Here is a 16,200-nt window from a genome sequence, read left to right as displayed (position 1 = left end):
GCAGTGGTGGCGCACGCCTTTAATCCCAGGACTTGGGAGGCAGAGGCAGGCGGATCTCTGTGAGTTCGAGGCCAGCCTGGTCTACAAAAGCGAGTCCAGGACAGCTACACTTATTACATACACAGCGCTCTGCCTCCATATACACCTGTACATCAGAAGAGGGCACCAGATCTCACTATAGATGGTTGTGCGCCACCATGTGGTTGCTGGGAATTGAACTCAGGACCCCTGGAAGAGCAGACGGTGCTCTTAACCGCTGAGCCATCTGTCCAGCCAGAATTTGTCTTAAATCTACAGCAACGTAGCTGGGTGTGGTGGCGCACGTCTTTAATCCCATCACTCATGAGTCAGAGGCAGGTGGATTGCTGTGTGTTCAAGGCCAGCCTGGTCTACAAAAGCAAGTCCAGGACAGCCAGGACTGTTACACAGAGAAACCCTGTCTCAAAAAACCTAAAAAACAAACAAACAAAAAAAGACCCTACAGCTAAAAAGCCCGGCATGGTGGCGCATGCTGATCATTGTGAATTCAAGGCCAGCCTGGTCTACAGAGTGAGTCTAGGGCAGCCAAGGCTACACAGAGAAACCCTGTCTTGAAAAACCAAAACAAACCAACAAACAAAAACCTACAGCAGGTGCTGGAGAGATGGCTCAGAGGTTAAGAGCATTGACTGCTCTTCCAGAGGTCCTGAGTTCAATTCCCAGCAACCACATGGTGGTTCAAAACCATCTATACTGAGATCTAGTGTCCTCTTCTGGCCTACAGGTGTACATGAAGGCAGAGCATTGTATACATAATAATAAATAAATAAATCTTTAAAAAAAAAAAAAAAAACCTACAGCAGAAAATTAGGGCTGAGGAGATTGCTCAACAGTTAAGAGCACTCTTCCAGAGACCCCAAAGTCAATTGTGAGGACGAAGCTCACAGCCACCAGTACGTACAGTTCCGGGGCATCTCACGCCCTCTTCTGGCCTCCATGGGTACTGCATGCACATGGTGCTCATATGTACATGCAGGCAAAGGACTCATATACACAAAGTAAAAATGGATACGTTTAAAAAAACAACAAATTGTTGCTTGGGGGCTGGAGAGATGACTCAGAGGTTAAGAACACTGTCTGTTCTTCCAAAAGTCATAAGTTCAATTCCCAGCAACCACATGGTGGCTCACATCCACCTGTAATGAGATCAGGTGCCCTCTTCTGGCGTACAGACACACATGCAGGCAGAACACTGTACATAATAAACAAACAAACAAACAAACACTGTTGCTTGGGTTTTGGAGTGTACTACACAGGCTGTGGGATCCCCCTTTCCTTGCTGTGTGCCTTGGGGAGCGGACAGGTCCCAGCATGGAGGAACAGAGGAGTCAAGGAAGGCAGGAGGGCTGTATATACTGCAGGTCAGCCTGCCTCGGTGTTTAGCTGTCAATAGTCTATTCTTGGCCTCTTGAGAGCAGACGGGGCTGGGGACTCAGCTTCGGAATATCTCTGCTTTGGCTGGGTTTGCAGCAGCCAGCTCAGCGGTGCTCCGAGGCACCATTACACACGCTGCTGTAGATCGGGGACCACAAGCTGGGCATGACAGTGCACCCCTGTCCTCCCAGCTCTCAGGAGATGGAGGCAGGGGAATCGGGAGTCCAGGGTCATCCTTGGATACATAGTGAGTTAAAGGCCAGCCTGGGATTCATGAGATCTCAAATGTATAAACAAACAAAACCCAAAGACGGATTGAGGACAATAAGGACACTTAGGTGGTGTGCAAGGTGCTGAGCAGGAATTGTGTGCCACAGCAATGTCTTGGGCCTGTTCTAACTGACACTTCAAGTTGTCCTCACATGGTGACAGTCTGTTACTCCTGGTGGCTCTCATTGAGGGATACTGATGCATGCACTGTGCCAGGGACCGAGGTCTTCTTGAGAGCTCACTTGGTGTGGGTCTCTGGCCAGCATCTCCTCTGAGGTCAGCGCAGCCAGGGCAGGCAGTTAGGCTGGGATGGGGGTGGGGGTGGGATGGGGGCTCACTCAGGTGCTGGGATGTGTTACACTCTGACCAACACTCACTGCTTTGGAGCACTGCTGGGGACTCTGCTGACCTCGCAAAACCCTCTGCAGTCACCTCCATGCCTTTTCTTCCTGTTTTGAGTTCAAGATCAGTGAAGGCAGGACAGGGTGTGCTCCGGGGTCCCTCGGCTCCTGCCTCAGGCCACTCCGCTGTAGGTGGGGTCCAGTGGACAGATCGGGCCGAGGGATGCAGGGCAGAGTGAGGGAGACAGCAGACTGGGGGAGGCAGGACGAGCTGCCACTTAGGACCACTGCAGGTATTTTTGTCAGAGACCCAGACAGATGCTGGAGACTGTGGGGGACTCACCCTCGGCACTCCTTCCCAACACTCCACTCCAAGCACCCCGCAACCCAGAGAGAGAGAGAGAGCCTGGCCTTGGAGCAGAAGATCCCGCAGGAAGAGCTGAGAGTTCTCGCCTGTGTCTGTGAGAGCCTAGCATGTCAGCCTCTGCCACAACCCTCTGATATTCAGCCAAGCTGCCGCCGGCAAGAACTTTTGATTGTTTTCTTGAGGTCATTTTTTAGCACTGTATGGATGGTGTCCTTGGGACAGCCAGTGACCTCCTCAATCCATTCTTCACTCTGTTTTGTTGTTGTTGGGTTTGTTTTGTTTTGTTTCTGGGCTGGAGCCTCCCTATACAGCCTTGTCTGGACAGAGCTGGCTTTGTAGATTAGACCAGCCTCAGACTTACAGCGACAGGCCCACTGCTCTGCGCCCCTACTGCTGGGACCAATGTCGTGTGCCACCACACTACCTCTGTCTGGTTTCTGAGACAAGATCCTATGTTCGGCTGTATATGGTACATGAACATACATGCAGGCAAAACACCCACACAACATACACGCAGGCAAAACACCCACACAACATACACGCAGGCAAAACACCCACACAACATACACGCAGGCAAAACACCCACACAACATACACGCAGGCAAAACACCCACACAACATACACGCAGGCAAAACACCCACACAACATACATGCAGGCAAAACACCCACACAACATACACGCAGGCAAAACAGCCACACAACATACACGCAGGCAAAACACCCACACAACATACACGCAGGCAAAACACCCACACAACATACACGCAGGCAAAACACCCACACAACATACATGCAGGCAAAACACCCACACATGAAAAATAAAACATCACCCCAAGACCGGAGCCTGGGGAGATGGTCCACTCAGTAAGGTGCTTGCTGGGTGAGCATGAGTTGGATTTCTCACACCCATGTAAAACTTTCAGGTGTGATGGCCACATGCTTGTAATCCCTGTGCTGAGGCGAGAGACAGGAGGGTCCCTAGACGCCACTGTTCAGCCAACCTAGCCCAGGCAGTGACCCTGTCACAGAAAATAAAGTGGGGCATGATCAAGGAAGTCACCTGTCATAAACCTTTGGCTTCACACACCCTTCCACACACCAAAACATGTATGCGCAGACATGTATACGCACACATATACCCACGCACACACACATGTATGCATACACACACATACACACACATGCACAGACACACACAGGCGCACACACACACACCAAAACAAAAGACCAAGAAGCACTAAAAAGCAGAGAAGCAGAGAGCAGAGGCTAGAAAGTTCTGTGCTAAGCCTTGGCAGTGTCTCAGCATAAACTCCATCTTCTTCCAATGGGGGTTTGCTTTTGGAGAAAGAATCAGAGAAAGACTGAAGTCTATAATTCAGAAGAACAGGGTTTGAGACCCTCCGATGTCCCCAGACCTGTGGGCGAATCACCCAACCTCATAGCCAAGAGCGATGGCGGTTGACCAGACGCGGCTTCTATGGCCACGAGGTGCATGGCATCTGGAGCGCTGGGTTTGGGGTCAACATCAACTCTGTCCATTTCCTCATCAAAAGAGCGTGAGCTTCAGAGTGGAATTAGCTGTGTGAGGGTTCATCTTGTTGTTGTTTGCTTGTTTTTTGGAGACAGGGTTTCTCTGTGTAGCCCTGGCTGGCCTGGACTCCCTTTGTAAAGGCTGGCCTCCAACTCAGAAATCCCCCTGCCTCTGCCTCCCTGAATGCTGGAATTAAAGGCATGCACCAATAGCCGGGCGTGGTGGCACACGCCTTTAATCCCAGCACTCGGGAGGCAGAGGCAGGCGGATCTCTGTGAGTTCGAGGCCAGCCTGGTCTACAAAGTGAGTCCAGGACTGCCAAGGCTACATAGAGAGACCCTGGCTGGAAAAAAAGAAACAAACAAACAAACCAAAAAACCAAAAAAAAAAAAAAAAAAAAAAAAAAAATTTAGGAGGTTGAGGCAGGAGGATCACAATTTGATTTGCACTACACTCTGGTGTGAAAGCTTGCCTCAGAAAACAAGAGAGGCTGAAGAGATGCCTCAGAGATTAAGAGCACACACTGGTCCTGCTGAGGACCCGGGCTCAGTTCCCAGCACCCACATGGCGGCTCACAGGGGATTCGAGCACCGTTATTTGGGAAGTGGAGGCAAGATATGAGAAGTTTAACACCGTCCTCAGCTACATGGTGAGTGCAGGCACTCTGGGCTACCTAAGACTAGTATCAAAAAACCTAAATCTGAACCAAAACCGACCAAACAGCACTCCCAACCCCTACCCAACGTACACTTGGGTTGAATTGACACCCCGCCTCCGATTAGGAATTCCGATGTATTTAAGGTACCACACCACTAGGTGGCGAGAGTGCCCAGGCCATAGCCACGGGGACCACAGTGACGCGGAGTAAGCACCCAGGCTGCTTGCTCGGTCCAGCTGCATGGCTGAACGCCGTCCTGCCAGGATTTGTATCTCAGATCCAATGCTTTCCCAGCTGTGTGACACCGCACAAGTTACCTAACCTCTCTGGCCTCCGTGTCCCCTGCTTGTAACATTCAGCCAGTAATCAAAGGCGTCTCAAGCTCAGAAAGAACCTGTTTGTCTCCAGGCCGAGGTCCTAAATCCCAGAGGTTGAGGGTTTCATGCCGGACGTGAGGCACAGCACCGGCAGCACCCACACTTGCAAGGCTCGGGACACCCGGTCTCGGGGTTCAGGGTGCAGCCGGCCAGGCAGGGTGCACCCAGGCAGGGTCGGGGTGAGGGGTCCGGGGACATGGGGAGAGGGCAGAGGGACTGAGAGGCTGCCCCTCAGCACTGCCTGTTCCCACATCGCGCTGCTGAAAGGGAGCTTAGCAAATAAAGCGCGGCACCGAGCTGCCGAGCCCCCATCTCATTCCCTGCTCCCCCTTGTCCAGCCTGCAAACAGGAGACCAGGAGCAGCAGCCCACCCCAGCTCAGAGATCTGCTTTTAGTCCCAGCTCCGTCACTGGCACGCTGTGTGACCTTGAATGAGTCGCTTGCACTCTCTGGGCTTCAGAATCCCCATCTACCAGGCGTGGGATCCACCCCTGGCCTTCCTATACAACCAAAGGTATGATAAGAACGGGGGTGGGCGGGCTGGGGGTGTGGTGGGTTGGTACAGTGAGCATGCGCAGGGCCTTGCTTATAAACCCAGGCTGCGAAGAAGGCTCTGCAGGAAAGAAGCTTGCCAGCCTCGGTAACCTGGATGCTTGAGTTCAATCCTGGGTCTCACCCGGAGAAAGGAGAGCGCCGACTCCCCAAATGTGTCTTCTGATCTCCTTACGTGCACCGTGGCACTTGTGCTCAAACACACATATAGTGCATGCCATAAACACACACACATATAGAATAGCCTCGGACTCAAAGATCTGCCTTCCCGTGTGCTGCGGTCAGAGGTGTGCGCCACCATGCCTGGCTACTAACAGATCATTTTTAGCCAACATGGTGGCGCATGGCTTTAATCCCTGCACTCCTGAAGCAGAGGCAGATGGACCTCCGTGGCCTTTTTGTTGTTGTTTGGTTGGTTTGGGTTTGGTTTTTGAGACTGGGTTTCTCTATGTAGCATTGGCTGTCCTGGAACTCACTCTGTAGACCAGGCTGGCCTTGAACTCAGAGATCCACCTGCCTCTGCCTCCCTGAGTCCTGGGATTAAAAAAATAATAGATTTTTAAAAAAATTAAAAACAACAGCCGGGTGTGGTAGCACACGGCTTTAATACCGGTACTGAGGGAGGCAGAGGCAGGTGGATCTCTGTGAATTTGAAGCCAGCCTGGTCTACAAAGTGAGTCCAGGACAGCCAGGGCTACACAGAGAAACCCTGACTTGAAAAACCCAAAAAAGAAAAATAATAAAAACAACAAAATTCAAAACTGGGGGTGGTTGTTCATGCTTGTCATCCCAGCCTTGTAGAGAGAGCAGGAAAGGTCAGAAGTTGGGCACCACCCTCAGCTGTTCAAGGCCACTGTAGGGAGAGAGACAGAGGTGGGAGTGGGGGGATGGGGGTGGGGGTGGGGACTCACAACTCTCCTTCTGTCTCTCCCTTTCTCCTACGCCTTTTTGCTGTGTGGAAGCCATGGGAACTGAGGTCTCCCTGCTGCCTACCTCCTCTTCCAGACCTCACTCGCGGTATCGGTTTCCAATCCATTATTCATTCATTGATTTATTCATTCCCACGCCTTTCCGTGCTGGCCTGCCTTTCTGTCCACATGTCTTTTGTGTCTCTCTGGCATCTGAAAACCCCTGAGGGACAGCTGCGCCTGGCTCCCTGCTCTACGTGGCAACAAGTCTGAGGGAGGATGGACTGAGGGAGGCTGGGAGCAGTGGGTGGGAAGGGACGGTCCCACGGGGAACAGAGACAGGTCAAGTCTTAACGGGGGCTGAGAAAAGTGAGGCAGGGACACCAGAGATGTGGGAACAACGGCTCAGAAAATTAAAGCTCACTGTGTGTGAGCGAGGACATGTGTATTGAGGCAGAGGCACAAAACAGGAAGGTGGGTCGGGGTCATCTCTGATGAGCAGGAGGTCTGCCATCGGAAGGTCTAGAAGGAAGCTAGTTTAATTTAAGAAACATGCACTTTCCATGTCAGTTCCTGGAATGTTTTGTTTTGGGTTCCACAGGGCCGGAGTGGGTGGGCCACACCCCAGCTCTGCACAGAGGACCCCTGGCTGTCTTCTCACTCACCCTGAGAGGTATTTTTAATTGTGTGAATGAATGCATGTGTGTATGTGCACACATGTGCAGGTGTCTAAGGAGGCCACTAGAGGGCATGAGACCCTCTGGAGTTGGGGTTACATGCAGTTGTGAGCTGCCTGATGTGGGTGCTGGCAATGAAAATCAGGGCGTCTGGAAGACAGAAAGTCTTTTAAACCTTTGTTGGTTTAATTTTTTAAAAATATTATTCATTTATTTATTTATTTAAATATTTATTTATTATTTATACGGTCTTCTGCCTGCATGTGAGCCAGCAGGCCAGAAGAAGGCACCAGAAGATTATGAGCCACCATGTAGTTGCTGGGAATTGAACTCAGAACCTTTGGAAGAACAGCCAGTGTTCTTAACCTCTGAGCCATCTCTCCAGACCCTATTTATTTATTTATTTATTTGGTTTTTCGAGACAGGGTTTCTCTGTGTAGCCCTGGCTGTCCTGGACTCGCTTGTAGACCAGGCTGGTCTCAAACTCACAAAGATCCACCTGCCTCTGCCTCCCGAGTGCTGGGATTAAAGGTGTGCACCACCACACCTGGTAATTTCTTTTTAAATAATTTTTTTTTTCAAGATAAGGTGTCTGGGGGCTGGAGAGATGGCTTAGAGATTAAGTGCACTGACTGCTCCTCCAGAGGTCCTGAGTTCAATTCCTAGCAACCATATGATGGCTCACAGCCATCTGTAATGTGATCTGATGCCCCTTCTGGCCTGCAGGTGAACATGCAGACAGAGCACTGTATACATAATAAATAAATAAATAAATAAATAAATAAATAAATAAATAAAATCCTTTAAAAAAAAAAAAAAAGAAAGAAAGAAAGAGAAGAAGATAAGGTGTCTGTCCTGAACTTGATTTGTAGATGAGGCTGGGCTTGAACTCACAGTGATCTGTCTGCCTCTGCTTCCCGAGTGCTGGGATTAAAGGTGTGGGCCACCATGCCCAGCTTTGCTGTTGGATTTTTCAAGTGGCCAAGCTGAGCGCAAACTCACTGTGTGGTGGAGAAGGACCCTCCAGCCTTCACTTCCGGAGCACCGGGGTTACAGGCCTGCACCGCTGCCCCCAGGTGAGTGCTAGAGCTGGAAGCCAGGGCTTTGTGTGTGCTCAGCAAGCACTCTGCCAACCAAGCCTTGTGGGTCTCCTGACAGATCCACAGCTCCTGTGAAGATGGCTGCTCTTTTCCCAGCATCTTGCCTCTCTTCCCCACTGTATCACAGCCTTCTTCCGGGCTGCCCCCCCCAAGCACCTCCTTCCGACTCTTATCAACCCCTCCAAATATCTGGCCATCAGGGGATAGTAAGTATCCTGTTGGGAAAGTCTGGTGCTGTGGACTCTCCTCTGGCTTTTTATATTATTATTATTATTGCTGTTGTTGTTATTATTTTATTTTATTATTGAGAGAGCTCACTGGTCCCTCCTCTGCCTTCTCAGCCCTTGTCCCCTCTCCCCACAATGCCCCCCTCCCCGCCCCCACCCCCGCAAGGCTCCAATCTGTCTCCGTGCAAACACTTCACCACTGAGCTGGGCCAATGCATGAGAAAAGCCTTTGGAATCAGGAACGGTTGCGCTGGGAGAAAACACGAGGCGTTGGTGCAGGCTAGGTCCTTTGCATCCCTCATCTGTCCCAGCCCTGGCATGTCAGTGGCTCCCCCGGGCCACAGATACTCCACTTGCAAGGCTTATCACATGGGGAGCACTAAGAGGAGGCTGAGTCCTGCAGTGAAATCTGGGCCGGCCAGTGTGCATGTCACACCTTTGCCTGGGGCTGATGGGAAACTCCAGGTTGGGGTGTGGGGATCAGGAACCAGGAGGTGCTGAGGCGGGAGTAGAGGGTGGGCTTCATCAGCCTCAGCCTTTAACACCCCAAGAACAGAGGCAGCCCAGAAATGCTGGCCTTGCCTAACTGTTCCCAGACTCCCAGGCCGCCTGCTCTCTGGATGAGCGCGGGAATGATTGGCTGAGGGGAGAAGCCACTCCCCTCCACGGTGGGCGGCGGCACCTCCTTGTGGTGGCCTGATATCAGAAGTCTCGGGAAAGCCGGGCTGTTTGCTTGCCCACCTTTCACTCTCTGCCTGTGAATGCATCTGTTACGATGCTGCTGCGGCAGCTGCAACCAGAGCCCCACCCCTGAAGGTCTTCCGGAACCCTCCAGACCTTCAGTGCCAAGTCGGGACGGCTGAGGAACCCAGCCTGGCGGAGCAAGGACCGCACTCTCAGCCTCTGCAGCCCACAGGCGCCTGGAGTGTGCAAGCCAGTGCAGCAGACCCCGTTGTGATGGACATCCGTTCTATCCCTCTGCTCCCTGACTTTCCCGTGCTGTTTTCAATTTTGGGCATAGCACTTCAAAATACATTCTCAGCAGGGAGGTGGTGGCGCACGCCTTTAATCCCAGCACTGGGGAGGCAGAGGCAGGAGGATCTCTGTGAGTTCTAGGCCAGCCAGGGCTATAATACAGAGAAACCCTGTCTCGAATAACAGACAAAACAATACAAAAACACGTTCTCCTTCAAGCCCTGTTGAACACTCAGTTGCCTCATGAGTGTGGGCCAGGGAAGGGCAGAGGTGGTCCAGCCTGTGCTACTGGTCTGGCCAGCAGTGCCTGGTTTACGGCATGTTCGACTCAGACACACTGAATGGCTCTTCTGGTTCCTGGAAGCAGTCAGAATACAAGGGATGACCTCAGCTGCAGCTGGGGTCACCTTTCAGACCCCCAAGTCCTAGAAGGCCTTTGCTGATAGCCAGCTGAGGTGAACTGCGGCCTGAGAGTCCACGCAGGTCTTCTCGGCCGAGCTGGGGGTGGGAGTGGGCCGTGGGATAGGGTGGAGGAGAGCTTTCTCACTCCGGGGCTAGTCTGAAGGCCCCTCCTGCATGTACCTAACACACATGGGGAGAGGAAAGAGTCATCACACCAGGCTAGACCGCAGGCCCTGTCCTGCTTGTATACACACACACACACACACACACACACACACACACACACGGGGAGGGAAGGGGGTCATCACACCAGGCTAGACCACAGGACCTGTCCTGCGTGTACACACACACACACACACACACACACACACACACACACACACACACACGGAGAGAGGAGGGGGTCGTTACAGGCCCTATCCTGCGTGCACCCACACGTGAGACGCGGGGATTAGCAGCGCGCAGGAACCTCGCACCGAGCTGGGGAGCAAGCCGCCGGGCGGGCGCGGCCTCCGGGTACCGCGGCGCTGCCACCTGCGCAGCCACCGCGCCGCCATTGGCTCGCGGAGAAGCCGCTCTAATCCGCGCCGCCTCCGCCCCCGCGCGGCGCTGCGCTCCGCGGAGTCTCTGACCTTCCTCCTTCCCGCAGCCCCGGAGAGACGCGCGCGCGGCGGTCGCGCCAGCCTCCTTCTCTTCCTCCTCCCCCAGGAAGCCATCCGGGCTTGAGGCCGGGCCGCCGCTGCCCGCTTCGCCGCGCGTCCCTGCCGATGGTGTCCGGCGTCCCGGCGCCCAGGTAGGGGGTGTCAAAAGCGTGGAGAGCGCGCAGGGTGGGGGTGGGGGTGCGGGGAGCCCATGGCCCTAGTGCGGGATGCAGATCCCCAGCGTGTGGTGGCGTTGGACGCAGCGGAGGACGGGTACCTGGGAGAGAGGTGGGCGCGCACCCGGGGATGCTCTCGGGCTTGACCCAGGCAATGCCAGGTTGGTCTCCCCAGTTAGGTCCCTTGGGGATGCTGAAGGGGAGGCCTCTACCCGGAGGACAGAGGAGGTAATAGCATCGTAGGGGCCTGGTCCCGGGTGTTGAGCGTGTTTGTCTGGGAGCAGCTGGGATGGGTGGGCCGCTGCCAGCTTGGTGCGTCTGTTATTTCTGGATCAGAGTGGGCTGGGGAGAAGCACAGCCCGTGATGTCTGGTTTAGATTACAGGTACTTCCTTCTTTGCTTCCGACCCCTCCCCCCACCAGCTGGGGTAGGAGGTGGAAGGAGAGAGGAGGAGGTGGTGCTGGTGAGGGCCCCCGCAGACGCAGCAGAATCCTCCCTGCGCCACACAGCCCTCCCTCCACCGACCTCAGACCATTTGGTCACAGTTGGGGCTGCCCTCCCGGTTGCGTTCACCTTTCAGGAAGCCGTGGATAGGTTAAAGGGTCATTAGCGTGTCTGGGACGCAGTGACAAACCCCAGAGCTTGGCTGGACCTAGCTTCAACCTACCCCCCCCCCCACACACACACTTTTAAGCTCCAGCTCTCTCTCCCCCTCTCCCCCAAGCCCAAGCTCTGCAGCCTGGGGGAAGTCACACATGCGGCCACCTTCTTTTTCTAGGCATAACCAGAAATAGCTAGCATTGTCAGGGGCCCTGGCACAGCTGGGGTGTAGACTGCCAATGGTTTGGTTAGCTCTGTCCCCAGCCTGCTTTTTCTTATCCGATGTTTGCCAGGGTACTCGGATCACCCCCTCCAAGCGGCTTCATGACACCCCAGGTGAGAGGCCACCCTCCACCCCCTCCAGCCCTATGTTCTTGGACCCTGACAGTCTTGAGGTCTGCCGCCCTCTAGACCAAAGTGCCTTCAGGCTAAACATCTGATTTGTCTCCGTCATCGCTCCAGTGTCTGAGAAAGGCTCAGCACCAAGGAAATGTTTGCAGTGTGGATGGATGGATGGATGGATGATGGATATGTGAGTTCTGGGCAACAGCTAGCAGGCTGAAAGGTGGAGGGAAACCCGTCTGCTCTGTCTATATCCCCAGGGACCAAACAGCCATGAAGAAGCTCTTTTATTTAGGCCTGGGGTTGAGTGGTAGCAGTGACCGTTGGAGGGACTTACGTCCTGCTGGCTCCTGTCTGGCTTGATGGTCCTGGGGAGCCTGGTCTGTTGTTTCTTCAACCTACTGGGGTTGGTGGTTTCTCCCCATGGTGCTATGCTCAGACCCTCTGTCCCCCGCTCTAACAGGGCAGCCCCGGTAGCTTCCAGGGGCTGGGTGGGCCCCAACCAGGCTGTCCTAGGTCTCTGGGGGTCTCCCGGTGAGCTGTGTGTGTTTAAAGGTGACACGGGTTTTTGCGGAGCCCTTCTTGGCCAGCCGGGCTCCCTTGACAGGTGCAGGGCCGACCCTCAATAGCTGTGCTGCTCTGCCAGTCAGCTGACTTGCACTTCGTCCGCCCTTTCCTTTCCCCAGCCTCACTGGTCTCCCGTGCAAGCCCTCGAAGCCTCCTGGCCTGTGGCCCTCCCCATCGTCCCCTGCTCTCTGTCCTCCCACCCTTTGCTGTTATGCTGCCTCAGCATCTTTCCCGAGAGTCAGTCCGTGGATTCGGGGTGCCCCCAAGGCCTGACACAGGGACACCTTCACTTGGGGAAAGTGTGACGTAGTGGGTCCTTCACGTCACTCGTAGGGTTCTCCCTCTTCAGGGTGCCACATCTCCAGGAGTAAGGGGTGGGAGCTCTCTTCTGTGGTCTGGCAGGTCAGGGAGGCCGTCAGGGAAGGAGCTCACTGACTGGGGAGCGGGGGTCCTCGCTCTGGAAGCAAGAAGCTGGGTGTATTAGGTAGGAACAGGATCCAGCCCAGGGCCTGGAACATACCATGACCAACATTTTCTGCGGAGCCACGCCCCTAGCCCCGCCCCTAGCCCCTCCCTGGGGGAGTCTAGGTAAGGGCGTTTGCGCGTAGTTTTTTGGGTTTTTTGTTTTTTGTTTTGTTTGGTTTGATTTGGTTTGTTTTTTTGAGACAAGGTTTCTCTGTGTAGCCTGTCTGTCCCGGACTCTCTTTGTAGTCCAGGCTGGCCTCGAACTCACAGCGATCCGTCTGCCTCTACCTCCCAAATGCTGGGATCAAAGGCGTGCGCCACCACCGTTCTGCTTATTTTATATATATACACGTATATATATATGTATATATATATATATATTTTTTTTTTTTTTTTGACACGGTCTCACCGTGTAGCTCTGTCTTGGAACTCACTGTGTAGACCGTGTGTCCTCAAACTCACAGAGACCTGCCTGCCCTCACCTCCTGAGTCTCTATTGTTTTGGCTCATGTGTAGGCACACACATGCGTGCAGGTGCCTGTGGAGGTCAAAGGTCTCTCGGAGCTGGAGTTACAGGCGGTGGGGTGCTGCCCAGCGTGGGCACTGGGAACTAAGCGTGGTCCTCTGCTAGAGCAGTGTGAACTCCACTGCTGAGCCCTCTCCCCTGCCTGTTTTACGTTTCTTCTTAAAGAAAAACAAAACAACAACAACAACAAAACCCTCCACTCTGGGGAGATGACTCAGTAACTACATGAGCCCACGTGGCGGATTCTCACAATTTGCCCTTTGACCGCCACACGCACCGTGGCAAACAATAAATGTAAAATAAAAGACGAAAATCCCCAACCTTCAAGCCAGATGTGTGTGACTGCAGACGCTGTAGAATCAGCTCTTGGAGTCAGAGGCAGGGGAATTACGCAGCCACATCCAGCTTCCCTTCATATTTTGAGTCTAACCTCGAGGATATGAGACAGTTTCAAACAAGAAGCTTTCTTTTTTTTTTTTTTTTTTTCCCTTGTTGCAAAAGTAATTGGTGTTTGCTGTGGGTGATTTAGGTTGGACCGGAAAGCTGTTAGCCGCCATTGCAGCCATGTACCCTGGTGTTGGCTTCCAGTGAACTCAAAGACTGGGCCTTAGGGACTGGGATGGGTGGTTGGGGTCTTAGGAGGTACCCAATGGGAGCCACCCACCACTGTTCAGTGACAGTGGCAATCACGGACGACCCCACAGGCTTCGCACGGCTGGAGGGACCTTCAGAGTCCTGTCAGTTAGGTCTCGGCATCCTCAGGCGTTGCTGCTGGCGACCAGTGTGGGGCACCGTAGATGTTTGCTTCCAGGAAGGGTGGGAGGAAGAGACCTGAGGTGGGCAATGTGACGCAGGAGCTTGGATGCCAGGAAAGCGAGTGCTGACAGCTCAGAAGGGGAGTGGGGTTGGAGAGGTGCCTCAAGCCTTCGAACTGGGGGTTCCTGAAGCATGGAAGGACCAGAGGTGTGAAAAATGCTGGTGGGAGGATTGCCTAGTGGTTAGAGCACGGGCTGCTCTTGTGGGGGACCTACTTGGGTCTGATTCGCAGCACCTACACGATGGGTCAAAACTGTCCGCAGCTTGAGTCCCAGAGCGTCTGGCACTGACTTCTGACCTCATCAGGTGCCAGGTGCACACAGTATGGTACATAGGTATTCCTGCAGGGAAAGCACTCATACACGTAACATTTAACAAAGGTGTCAAAGAATGTAAAAGCTGGTATAGGCTGGGATGGGGGTTGTCGGATAAGACTCGGGGCGCCTGGTTAAATGGGGAAATCTGAATTTGATTGGGGATGTGGCTGAGTACATGTGTAGCAATGCCTGAGGCCCTGGTGAGATCCTAGCACCAGGGAAAAAGGTCACATAAACACATTTTTTTGTTCCTTTTTAGCATAAATGTAACCCAAAGGATGCAGATACACATTTGTACTGGAAAGAGGGGTTTTTTTTCATGGTATCACAGTGACAGTTCACGCTTAGTGTTCTCCTGTGAAAGTCCCGGGCTGTTGTGGTCCCTCAGAGGGTTAAGATGCTGGCTGCCAAGACTGAGGACCCACTTAGTGGAAGAAGATGACAGATTTCCATGGTCATCCTGTGACCCTCCACGAGCCCATTGGGGTACACTCACACCCTTCCATGAAGATGGATGAATAAATAAATAAATGTAATTTAAAAAAAAAAGACAAACTCGATTTGTCTTTCATCTGAAATCTGAATTGCTCTGCGACCTTTGCCCTCTAGGCTGGGCTGGTATCTATGAAGAGGAAAAGAGCAGAGCCTCCAACTTGCTCTTCTTATGTCCTGGGGGAGGGGGAAGGGTCATGGGTACTTATTTGAAATTAACAGAGTGTGTGTGTGTGTGTGTGTGTGTGTGTGTGTGTGTGTGTACGCACCCACAACTGTGCAAACATGGAGGTAAGAGGACACCTCAGGTCTCGAGGCCCACGGTGCTTCAGATAGGGTCTCTGGTTCTGTGCCACTCCCTGTGGACTTCATGGATCCCATCCTGTCTCCTCCTCTCTGGCCACAGAGGCACTGAGATTACAGACCTGCCACGCCCAGCTTGATGTCTGTTCTGGGGACTTGGATTCAGGTCCTGATGCTCACAGGGCAAGCCTGTTACCCATGGAGCCACCGCCCCAGCCCACAGAGCAGTTTTGAATTCTGTGTCGGCAAACTGATTCTCCTCACCGCCCAGAGCGTGCTTGCCCATTCAGAGGGGACAGGGATTTACCCTCAAGGTGGAGCTTCTAAATAAAGTTAATCCAGTGCGGCACAAATCCTCCCAGTAAGCCCTTTCCTGGCCGAAGGTGTGGCAGACAAACCCTCACCTCTCTGGGGGACAGTGTTCTGGCACCCCCTTTATTGGCAACGTCACTTTGGGGGTGATCCCAATGGGTGCAGTCTTAGCAAGGAGCGAGGCGGGCTGGGCAGCGATGGTCAGTGAGGAGCTCGCAGGCGGACGTGATATGGTCAGGACTGCCTCCTGCCAACTGTAGGTGGCTCTTCCTCTGCCAGGTCCACTGCACCCCAGGCACTGTCGTAGGTGTTTGGGGGACTCTGAGGCGGGGGAAGAGGACAATGTGAAAAGATGGTCCTAACTCATGGATTGGATAAAGCAGGTGACTTTATGACTAGGGTTTGATTTGTTCATCCTTTATTAAAGTTTTAAAGTGTGGGTGAGAGTTTCATCTGCATGGACGTCTGTGCACCAGGCCTGCATGCGCTCCTGGCCTCTGCTGGGCATCAGGTCCCTGGAGCTAGAGTTGCAGGCAGTTGCGAGCCACCCTGCAGGTGCTAGAGACTGAACCCAAGCCCTCTGCCAGAGCAGCCAGTGCTCATAACTATTACAACCTCTCTCCTATCCCCTTAGTGTCTTACATTTGTTTAGTGGAGGAGGGGTGGGCAAGGTGGCTATGCATGTGCCCAGGGCTCTTGGGAGTTAGCTCCTCCCACATGTGGTCACTAGGACCATACCTGGGTCATCAGGCGGGGCAGCAAGTGTCCTCGAGTCAGTGTCTCGCTGTGTAGCTGACTGCCCTGGTCTGGCTGTGTGGGCGGTTAGACTTGGGGCGGGTGTCTG

At 53.5% G+C, this 16,200-nt stretch overlaps 1 protein-coding gene across 2 annotated transcripts in view; it reads left to right on the top strand.

The window, feature by feature from the left end:
* The first annotated feature begins 10,464 nt into the window (after nucleotides 1–10,464).
* Pacsin1 (protein kinase C and casein kinase substrate in neurons 1) overlaps nucleotides 10,465–16,200 on the top strand; it is a 45,670-nt gene continuing 39,934 nt past the window's right edge. Inside the window, exon 1 of one of the 2 annotated variants that reach the window (XM_051153466.1) lies at nucleotides 10,465–10,592. The gene's annotated coding sequence lies outside the window, so the exon portion shown is untranslated. Of the gene's footprint in view, nucleotides 10,593–11,528; nucleotides 11,553–16,200 lie in introns of those variants that run through there. The other variant, XM_051153468.1, reaches the window with a different exon arrangement.

This window comes from Acomys russatus, chromosome 11 (genome assembly GCF_903995435.1).
Source record: "Acomys russatus chromosome 11, mAcoRus1.1, whole genome shotgun sequence".
In the NCBI taxonomy this organism is placed as follows: domain Eukaryota; kingdom Metazoa; phylum Chordata; class Mammalia; order Rodentia; family Muridae; genus Acomys; species Acomys russatus.
The sequence above is the reverse complement of the archived record's forward strand: the minus strand, read 5'-3'. Positions and strand labels throughout refer to the sequence as shown.